General features: G+C 40.1%; 1 protein-coding gene across 30 annotated transcripts in view; it reads right to left on the minus strand.

Moving 5' to 3' along the window:
• The window catches only part of MIPOL1 (mirror-image polydactyly 1), a 308,128-nt gene extending 296,544 nt beyond the window's left edge, over nucleotides 1–11,584 (minus strand). For 22 of the 30 annotated variants that reach the window (XR_014810636.1, XR_014810633.1, XR_014810632.1 and 19 more), the window contains exon 1: nucleotides 11,505–11,584. The gene's annotated coding sequence lies outside the window, so the exon portion shown is untranslated. Of the gene's footprint in view, nucleotides 1–11,327 lie in introns of all 30 variants that reach the window. The other 8 variants (XR_014810630.1, XR_014810629.1, XR_014810634.1 and 5 more) reach the window with 1 other exon arrangement.
• Nucleotides 11,585–11,647: the final 63 nt, after the last annotated feature.

Genomic DNA, 11,647 nt, shown 5'->3' on the forward strand with positions numbered 1-11,647 from the left:
TGGCTCAGCGGAAACAAATCCTACTAGTATCCGTGAGGATGCAGGTTCAATCCCTGGCCTCCCTCAGTGGGTTAAGGATCCCGCATTGCCGTGAGCTGTGGTGTAGGTGGCAGATGTGGTTCGGATCCTGTGTTGCTGTGGCTGTGGTGTAGACCGGCAGTTACAGCTCTGATTCAACCCCTAGCCTGGGAACTTCCATATACTGTGGGTGTGGAACTTCCATATACTGTGGGTGTGGCCCTAAAAAAAAAGAAGAAAAACAAATTTTAATGAAGAAAAAATCTAACTCTAATTTTTAAGGAATATTTACATGTAGACCAAAAGCTTCCAGAACCAACCAGTAGCATGTGACAAAATATTTTAAAGGAGATTTCAATTCTAAAACAGCTAACAGTGGAGTTCCCATTATGGCTTGGAGGTAATGAACCCGACTGGTATCCATGAGGACATGGGTTAGATCCCTGGCCTCACTCAGTGGGTTAAGAATCCAGTGTGGCTGTGGCTGTAGTGTAGACCAGCAGCTGTAGCTCAGATTTAACCCCTCGCCTGTGAACTTCCATATGCCTCAGTGTGGCCCTAAAAGACAAAAAAAAAAAAAAAAGGCTAACAAGAACATACACATTTTACAGATGTGTATGAAGACTTTAATTTAAGTAAGATAAAATTAATCACCTGTATGAAATAAAGACAATAGAAATTAAGCCACTGAACTCCTAAGCTGAGTTTCATAAAACAGTAAAGAATCGAAAAGAAACTCAGACAGTGAGTTTTTGTAAATGAACTTCCTAAGTTACAGTTCACATACCTAAATGAATAAGAATAATCTTGCCCACTGTGCCAGCTCATGCCACTGAATACAATGTTCTACTTTGGGATGTCATAAGCTGTATCACACAATATCTGCAGCTCCCATGCTGGCAACAAGCTGTTTGACATAAATTAAGGAAAAAGCTTCAATTTACATTAAACTTAAAAGATAATAAAAGTATTAAACTACTAATTAGTTTCAAGACATGCTGCTGAAAGAAAAGGTCTGTCACACTTCAGAAAACATATCATTAAAAAAATAAATTTAAATGTTTAAAATATTTTTAGGTTATATGTATACAGTTGAGACCTCATGCAAAACTGCATTTCAACATCCAAATGTAAAAAGTATCTACAAGAAATTACCATTCAAATTCTATCCAAGAAGTAGAGCAATAATGCAAAAATTTTTCTAACGTTCATCAGAACACATATCCTTGTACTTTAACATGATCTTAGGTCACATTTAATAAGACATGACTTCCTAAAATCAAAACATTATTTAAAGAAAATATATTAATAACAAAATGCACAATGTAGGGGTGAAAAACTTTTCCTTGATCCTCTTAGGATCCCTGGTTGGGCCTGAAAATTAAACTGACAAGGTCATATTAACAAGATAAAAGCAAATAAATTTACTTAATTTAAGTTTTACGTGACATGGGAGCCTTCACAAGGTAATGAAGTTGTGAAGAAACAGTTAGGCCCTAGCATCTTTATACTAAGTATGATTAACAGTGGCTAGTCACAGAAAAAGGGGATGAGCCAAAGGTAGTAAACTGGGAAAACTTAGCAAGGCCTGTTCCTTAAGATTTCTCTTGGCATCCTTCACCTTTGGTGATAAGGATGCTCCTTTCCTCCAGATAAAGGGAGGGCACCGCCCACATGAGGATCTTATGAACTGCTTCAGTTTTAAAATATTTCATATGCCAAGATACCATATTTTGGGGTAGTGTGTTCTGAACCCCATGAACACAAAATGAAAATATCCTATAAATTACCCTTGCCTAACTATTTATCATTTAGCATACTAGATAGAGCACCGCGAAAAAAATCAAGCCAATACTAATCAAAATAAAGCAGTGTCTCTATTAATATCAGACAGAGTAAAAACCAAGAAAAATTACCAAGACTAAAGACACTGAAAGGTTTAAATCACTAACAAGACATAAGCAATCCTAAATATGTAAGCACTTTACAACAAAATGTCAACATACACAAGGTGAAAACTCATTAAAGAACAACACACAAATCCACAATTATAGTTGGAAACTTCACCACACCTCTCTCAGTGATCAGGAGAGTAAGTCCTCAGAAAATCCACAAAGATACAGTGTACTCATTATTATCAACCAACTTGACCTATGTGACACTTGCAGACAACTCCAAACAACAAAGGACCATCTTTTCAAGTGGCACATTTACTCAAAAAAGACCCTATTCTCATCATTAAAAAAAAAAAAAACCCTCAACACATCTATAAGAAATGAAATCAAACAAATGTTATCTAACCACAACAAAATAAACTGGAAATCATTAACAGAAAGCTACCTCTAGAATCCACAAGAGTTCCTGTCGTGGCTCAGCGGTAATGAACCCGACTAGGATCCATGAGGACATGGGTTCGATCCCTGGCCTCACTCAATGGGTTAAGGATCCCAGTGTTGCTGTGAGCCATGGTGTAGGTCACAGATGTGACTCAGATCCCTTTTGCTATTGCTGTGGCATGGGCCGGCAGCTGCTGCTCAGATTCGACCCCTAGTCTTCCATATGCTGCAGGTAGGGCCCTAAAAAGACATTAAAAAAAAAAAAAGTTCCCAAACACTTCTAAAAAACACCTGGTTAAAAAAGGAAGAGTAGGAGCTCCCTTGTGGCACAGCAAGGTAAGAATCCAGCATTAACATTACAGCAGCTCAGGTCGCTATTGCGGTATGAGTTCAATCCCTACCCAGAAACTTCCACATGCCATAGGCGTGGCCTAAAAAAAAAGAAGAGCAAAGGGAAATTTTTTTTTTTTTGGTCATTTTGCCATTTCTAGGGCTGCTTCTTCAGCATATGGAGGTTCCCAGGCTAGGGTCTAATCAGAGCTGTAGCCGCCGGCTTACACCAGAGCCACAGCAACTCAGGATCCGAGCCGCATTTGTAACCTACACCACAGCTCATGGCAACACCGGATCCTTAACCCACTGAGCAAGGCCAGGGATCGAACCCACAACCTTATGGTTCCTAGTCAGATTCGTTAACCACTGAGCCATGACGGCAACTCCCAAGAGTAAAGGGAAATTTTTAAATATCTCCAACTACATGAAAATAGAGTAGTTCCCAACATGGCTCAGTGGAAACAAATCTGACTAGTATCCATGAGGATGCAGGTTCGACCCCTGGCCCCACTCAGTGGGTTAAGGATCCAGCGTTGCTGTGAGCTGTGGTGTAGGTCAGCAGCTATAGCTCCAATTCAAACCGTAGCCTGGGAACTTCCATATGCTGCACATGGGCCCTAAAAAGACAAAACAAGAAAGAAAGAAAGGAAAGAAAGAGAGAAAGACAGAAAGAAAAGAAAAGAAACGAAACAAAACGAAACACAACATACCAAAATTTGTGTGAAGTAGGTAGACTGGTGCTAAGAGGGAATTTCTAATACTAAACACATGCATTTAAAAAGGGAGAATAGGAGTTCCCGTTGTGTCTCAGTGGTTAATGAATCCGACCAGGGAACCATGAGGTTGTGGGTTCAATCCCTGACCTTGCTCAGTGGGTTAAGGATCCGGCGTTGCTGTGAGCTGTGGTGTAGGTCACAGACACGGCTCAGATCCCACATTGCTGTGGCTCTGGCATTGGCTGGCAGCTACAGCTCTGATTAGACCCCTAGCCTGGCAACCTACATATGCCATGGGAGTGGCCCCAGAAAAGGTGAAAGGAAAAATAAATAAGTGAATAAATAAAAAATAAAAAGGGAGAATAGCTGTTCCTGTCGTGGTGTAGCGGAACTGAACCCGACTAGGAACTGTGAGGTTGCGGGTTTGATCCCTGGCCTAACTTGGTGGGTTGGTGATCCGGCATTGCAGTGAGCTGTGGTGTAGGCCAGCAGCTATAGTTCCAATTCAACCCCTAGCCTGGGAACCTCCATATGCCACAAGTGCGGCCCTAAAAAGAAAAAAAAAAAAAAAGGTGGCTCAGCAGGTTAAGGATCTAGCGGTGCCACCTCTGTGGCTCTGGTTACAGCTGTGGCATGGGTTCGATCCCGGGCCCAGGAATTTCTGCATGCCGTGGGTGTGGTAGAATTTTTTTTAAATAAAAAATAAAAGAGAGAACAGCCTCTTATAATACTTAAGCTTTCACCTTTAAAAAAAGGCAAAATTAAGAAAAAGTTAAACCCAGAATATGTGGAAGGATGGAAATGGTAAAAAGCAAAAATCAATGTAACTGAAAATGTAAAATCAACACAGAAAAAAAAAAAAAAAAATCAATGAAACCAAAAGCTGGTTCTTTGAAAAGATCAACGAAATTGATAACCCTCTTGACAGACTGATCAAGATAAAAATAAAGACAATGTATACCGCCAATATCAGGAAGGAGAGGAAGATATTAAAGCAATTCCATAGACATTAAAAAGATAAAAAGGGCCTATTACAAACAGCTTCACACTTATAAATTTCACAGATTCCTTGAAAAATACAATCTACCAAAGCTAACTGAATAAGAATAGATAACTAGAATAGTCCTGCACCTATTAAAGAAATTGAATTCGGGGAGTTCCTATCATGCCACAGTGGAAAAGAATCCAACTATTATCCATGAGCATGTGGGTTCAACCCGACTTTGCTCAGTGGGTTGGGGATCCAGTGGTGCTGTGAGCTGTGGTGTAGGTCACAGATGCGGCTTGGATCTGGCATTGCTGTGACTCTGGTGTAGGCTGGCAGCTGCAGCTCCGATTTGACCCCTAGCCTGGGAACCTCCATATGCTGCAGGTGTGGCCCTAAAAGGACAAAAGACCAAAAAAAAAAAACCATGTTCAAAGCACATTTCAATGATTATTCAATTCAAAGTATCTGATGGTAATAACATGAGTGTTAACTATTTATTAATTGAACTATCTACATACACTTTATATACTTTTCTTTACACACATTAAATTTCACAATAAAAATTTTTTAAAGTTAACTGATCTATATCATAAATATGCTCATTTATTTATTTTCTCAGTTTTTCAAAACTTGTCCCATAATAGCAAAAACTCTCAAGATAAAGCTATGAAGATGGAAAGTTGGTATGGTCCAACAGAAAATAAAAAGATTGAAGATTTAGACTCCAGTAAAATCATCCCTGTTGTACTCTAGCAGTTTCCAAAACTTATATACCTGGGGATACTAAAGACAATTATCAAAATAGTATTTACAGATATTCGAATAACCCTAATGCAAAACTGTAGATAAATAAGAACAGACTATCTGGCTATCTACATTCCAAACAGTATAAAATCCAAGTTAAAAACACCTTCAACATTAAAGAGTATCTGTGAGTTCCCTGGTGACACAGTGGGTTAAAAATCCAGTATTGTCACTGCTGTGGCTTGGGTCGCTGCTGTGGCCCAGGGTCAATCCCTGGCCTGACAACTTCTGAATGAGTGGCCAAACATACACACACCGGTGGTGGTGGTGTGGGGGGGACACAGAGAGAGAGAGAGAGAGAGAGAGAGAGAAACAATATTTGAATCAAAGGTGCTCATGCCAATTGCCAAAAGCAGTCGTATGGTAAGTCTGTCCCATGATTACCCAATTTAATGCAACCCCAAATCAAAGCAACCTTCAAAGTAATCTTCTCTTTATGTTGCCAGTTTTGAGATAAAATACCTAGCAATTAAGTTATAACAAATACAGAATAGTTAAATGGTTAATATTTTACTTTGCAAAAAGTAAAAATAACATTCTCAAACATATTTAAGATGATTAAAAACATGTTTATAAAAACTTCAGGAAGAATTATTTTTTTACTAAAAATGTTCTGAAATTAGTAAGAACAGTTTATTAGTTAGCTATTGCTACTTAACAAATCATTCTAAAATTCAGCAGCTTAAAACACGTACATTTGTTACCTCACAGTTTCTAAGGAATGGGGTGTTACTTATTTAGGTCCTCAGTTCAGAGTCTCTTACAAGGTTGCAGCCAGGGATAGCCAGTGCTACAGTCATTTCAAGGCTTAACTGGGACACAATCTTCCATTTTCCTCATTGGTTGTTAGCTGGATTCAGTCCCTAGGGGGTTACTGTTCAGCATGGGCCACTGGCCAAAGGCCCCCTTCAAGTCCTTGTCTGGTGAGGCTTTCTACAGTTCAATCCTAATGTGGCAGGTGGCATCTTCAAAGTGAGCAAGCAAGACAGCCCAGCAAAAAGGAAGTTAAAGTCTTTTATAACCTTATCTCCATAAGTGACATCCCACCACGCCATATTCTATTACAAGTGCGCCCCTGGGTCTAGTCTATCCTCAAGGAGAAGGGATTACACAAAACTGTGACCTTCAGGGTTATATCAAAAGGCTGCCTTTTTATAAGCAGCATAATGGAGAAAGCAACTAGAGGAGTTCACAGTGGGTTAAGAATCTGACCACAGGAATTTCTGTCCCATTGCGGCGCAGTGGTTAGCGAAACCAACTAGGAACCATGAGGTTGTGAGTTAGATCCCTGGCCTTGCTCAGTGGGTTACGGAACCGGCATTGCTGTGAGCTGTGGTGTAGGTTGAGACGCGGCTCGGATCCCGCGTTGCTGTGGCTCTGGCGTAGGCCGGTGGCTACAGCTCTGCTTGGACCCCTAACCTGGGAACCTCCATATGCCATGGGAGCGGCCCTAGAAAAAGGCAAAAAGACAAAAAAAAAAAAAAAAAATCTGACTGCAGCGGCTCAGCTCCCTGCAGAGATGCAGGTTCAATCCCTGGTCCAGCACAGAGGGTTTAAAGATTTGGCTTTGCCACAGCTGTGGTGTAGGCTGCAACTGTGGCTTGGTTTCAGGCCTGAGAACTTCCATATGCCGCAGGTACAGCCATAAAATAAAAATAAAAATAAAGAAAAAAAGAAAAAGCAACTGAAATAAAAAGTTAGGAGAACTGGAGTCTAATAAGTACGTGATTATATGCAATCTCTCTAGGCCTTAATGTTTTCAATGAAAAGAACTGAGAGGGTAGCCTGAACAAATTTAGTATTAAATTCTAAATACTGTGCTTTTCTACTCGGTCTGTTACTTAGTTATTTTCAATCAGAGAGCTGTAGCCACAGGCCTAAGCCACAGCCACAGCAACACCAGATCTGAGCCACGTCTGCAACCTACACCAACAGCTCACAGCAATGCCGGATCCCTAAGTTCACTGAGCAAGGCCAGGGATGGAACCCACATCCTCTTGGATGCTAGTCGGGTCTGTTAACACCTGAGCCACGGCGGGAACTCCTCTACTAGGTCTTTAGAAAAGATTACCAAGGATTAGAGATACTTGGCCATAATGCCTCATTTTACAAGAGAACAGAACTGCAGGAAGGGTTATTAACACACACAGTAGTTAAGTCAACCTTACTCTGCTCTTAGGCCCAGTGCTCTTGGAATTGTAACATATTTCTTTTGCAATTAATGCCCTAAAACAATTGCCTCTCTTTACAACAGCCTCAAAATCCAACAAATTCAAAAGGAAGAGAGAATAATAATATAGCACCAAGAAGAGTTGCCATAGTGGTTAATGTGCAATACCTCTTTTTCTTTCATCAAACCCTAAAGCTATCTGGGTAGGTGGCATGTGAGATGAGGGTGAGCTATACTCTGCCCATCCTCAGTCACAAGTATCTGGATATATTAGTAATAAGATTACTTGCTGGAAGGAAAGTATAACAGGTAATAGATAACACTAGAGAAATACGGTCACTTTGAACAAAGTAAACAAGATGAAATGTAACCTAAATGAAGTATCTAAAAATAGAAACTGCAACCAGAAAGGGCAAGGTTTGCCCCCATTGGGATCCTAGAAAATGAACCATCCCAGAGGTTAACAATGGCAATGCAAGTAATGCAGGCCACATCCAGGGAAGTAGTTACTCTACGAATCTAATGACAACTGGACTGACAGATAAATCCTTAGGAATATAGAAGCATCAATCCGAGTCTGGTACCATTACACATTTCTACTACATAAATATCTTATTTGCTCCTATATCAGGTCAAGGTTGGGGGGCAGTTTTCCCTTATCAGAGAATCCCCTTCACCAACAATTTCCCTTTACCAGCCATTATAAATTGCAACGATTCCAACTCTGGTACAAGAAGTGCAATAAAAACATAGCATGTAAGTACAACTGTTATGTCTGGCAAGTATAAAGCAGAAAGGTATTTGTATTTGTCAAAATATGTGTGTACATATACACACATGTATAGATGCATAACTGGATCCAAAATTTCTATATAAAAATGGCTTAAAGACTGCAGTGGGTTGGTGGAAGCTGGGGCCTAGAGGTTACCATAAATTTCTGTTTGCATAACAAACAAGCAAGATTACCCATAACAAAGAAAAGATTGCACAGATGGGAGTTGCCCCAAGCCCCTCATTCCTATTAGCTAAATATACAATGAAATTACTTCAATAAACCACCTTTAAAAAAAAAAGTGTTAGTTAAAAATGTCAACACGAGCTGAAATAATAGTATTTCAAATAAAGCTTTTTTTGGATACTTTCAAAAGCTTTTTTTCATACTTTCTGTTGGTACTGAGTGAAAGGAAGAATGGACTTCCATTCTGAACAGGGGTGCCACAGTTGAATTTTATGAAGTTATTGGCTTTTACTTCCTAAATTATGAGCATACTCAGTCAGGCAGATATAAATTTCAACCAAATCATCCCAGGAGGGAACAGCTCAAAAGACAATAAACATCCATATCAAAGTACTGCAAAAAACAGTTTATGCATTTTATACTTTTTTTACTCAGTGTCCACAACTTATCTGCATATTTATCTTTCTCCTAGCCTTTTATGCAAATCAACAAAGGGTTATATTTTCTTTCTTTTCTCACTTCTTACCTCTCTTTTGTTCCTCAGTTTTAAAGGAATGGGAGAAAGTAGGAGCAATAAGGACAATTTAAAGAGGTCTCAAATAGGTCTCTAATTAGTCGAGGTAAACTGGTAAAAAGCGAAGAGGATGTTTAAAGATTTGAAATATAAAACCTAAACCCTACAGCACATACTACTTAATACTATTATGTATGAATACTTTTTCCAGTATAGCCCCATCTAATGATGTCACCACCACCAATGACCATATCAGTCATTTATGAACAGTCATTTTTCAATATAGCAGTGGGAAGGAAGGAAGGAAGGAAAGAATTAAGGGAGGGAGAAAAAGAAAATTAAGGAAAAAAGAAAAAAAGGGAGGAAGAAAGAAAGGGAAAGAAGAAAAGAGGAAAGGCAGGTAGGGAAGCAAGCAAACAAGCAGGCAAAAAAAAAAAAAAAAAGGAAAGAAAAAGAAAAAAGAAGGAAAGGAAGAAAGAAAATACATACAACAGACTGTACACGGCCTGCAAAGCATAAAATAGGGCAGTCCTAGCTGCACACAGTACTGCTTTAAGTGAAATTCTACAAAGCAAGAACTGCCTATATTAACTACCCAGCCCTTTACAAAAAATGTGATGACCCTTGGGAATGAAGGATATCCAAATGGCAAAGAGGGATATGAAGAGGTATTAAAAATCATTATTCACTAGGGAAACTCCCAACATGATATCACTACCCACCAGAATGGCTAAAATGAAAAGGATGATGCTAAATGTCACAAGCTTTTGGAGAAGCCAGAATCCTCAAACACTGCTAACAGGAGTATTAATTGACATAACTACTTTGAACAACTTTGTTAGTATATACCTAGATATCTGTGCATCTGATAATACAGTCATTTCACCAGTAGGTATCCACATCCAACATCCAACAGAAGTGTACACAGATGCTCACCAAAATACTTACAAAATGTTCATAGCAGTCCTGCTGATAATAACCAAAAACTGGATGGAATACTGTACAGTATTAAGAACAAACTACTGTTACATACCTTGTATAAACCTCAGGAATATAATATTAACCAAGTGAGACACCAAGGACTGTATACTGCACAATTCCATTTATCTGAAGTCAATAAGTAATTCACTGATGATGTCAAAAATTGAGATAATGGGAGTTCCCGTCGTGGCGCAGTGGTTAACGAATCCGACTAGGAACCATGAGGTTGCGGGTTTGGTCCCTGCCCTTGCTCAGTGGGTTAACGATCCGGCGTTGCAGTGAGCTGTGGTGTAGGTTGCAGACGCGGCTCGGATCCCGCGTTGCTGTGGTTCTGGTGTAGGCCGGTGGCTACAGCTCCCATTGGACCCCTAGCCTGGGAACCTCCATATGCCGCGGGAGCGGCCCAAGAAATAGCAACAACAACAACAACAACAAAAAGACAAAAAAAAAAATTTTTTTTTGAGATAATGGCTACCTTTGGAAAAGGGACACAAATGGGGCTTCCACTATGCAAACAATGCTCTTTCTTGATCTAGCTACTGAACACTTGGAAAGGCACACTTTGTGAAAATTCATTGAGCTATATACTTATGATTTACCGACTCTGCTGTGTCTATTATCCTTTGAAAATTAGCATACTAAAAAGATTTCATATCTACAAACTCTATGCCTGTGAAGGAAAATTGTGTACATCTCCTGTTCATTTTTCTGATTTGCCATCATTACCTCTCACCCATGAGAAAGATATTTTAATTTCTGTTACCTTAAACAGAATTCATCTTTGTTTTAATGAATTTTCTTGGTATACTACTGCACAAGATTGCCAAATGTTTCTGCAACCATTATTTTAGTTTAGGTCCACACTAGATCCCAAGAAGAAACTTTGAAAAGCCAGTAACTTGTTAAAGTTACGGGAGGAACGGAAAAAAAAAAAAGTCTCCTTAAAATGCAGTTTTGCTTGGCCCTTTGTTTTGGCTTACCTTTTTCTACTACCGCTGTGATTTAAACTGCATAAAAACGTTCAAAGGAGCTTTTCAAAAAGCCTGCTCTTGTGGAAACTTTTTTCTTTCTACGACATCCTGTCTAATAATGCTATTATCTTGTGTTTATCCAGTTCCTTCCATCCATGGAGCTTAAAGTACTTCACAAATTCTGCTGGGTGGTGTTACCTTCCAATTAGAGAAATCTGGGCCCAGAGACTTTGTAAACCAAAAAAATTCTAACAGTATCTTTTTACAGCATGGCTAAAGAAGCACCACACTCTGCCAAAACTTAACAAGTGTGAGAACTAAAATACACAACGAAATGAGTGACTCTCAAGGGCACGGAGTCAATCAGAGGTTGAGCCTAGACCTGAACCCTCTAACTCACTGCCTCTTAAAGGAAAAGCAAACAAAACAAAAACCTACACTTCTGAATACATGCTCAGTTGCTGAGCTCTTGTAAGAGGAAACAGGGGAAGATGCCGAAATCATGCGCAAGAAGACCAGAGGACCACACCAAACTGACCTTCGAGCTAGCCCCATCACTCCCGGCCGCTCGGGGCCGACATTCAGAGGGGGCAGTTTCTGTGTGACCCCCTTCTTCTCCAAGGAGGCTGCGGCCGGAAATTCCAAAGGCTGGTCTAAACCCACCCCTCCTTTTCTCCTCCTTTTGTCGTCCAAACCTCCCAACCCACCGGTTTACCTGAGATGAGCCCCGCACCGCCCCGGGAGCGACTCAACGCGCTCGCCCAGAGTTTCTCAGGCCCGACGCGCAGCCACCACGTCAGCCAATCGTCTCTCTCTCGGAACCTCCCCGTCGGGGACTCCTCCGCGCTAGGAGGTGCG

This window comes from Sus scrofa, chromosome 7 (genome assembly GCF_054392235.1).
Source record: "Sus scrofa isolate SSC_HxYL_T2T_F1_AM1 chromosome 7, Sscrofa_HxYL_maternal_Yorkshire_Landrace_v2.0, whole genome shotgun sequence".
Taxonomy (NCBI): domain Eukaryota; kingdom Metazoa; phylum Chordata; class Mammalia; order Artiodactyla; family Suidae; genus Sus; species Sus scrofa.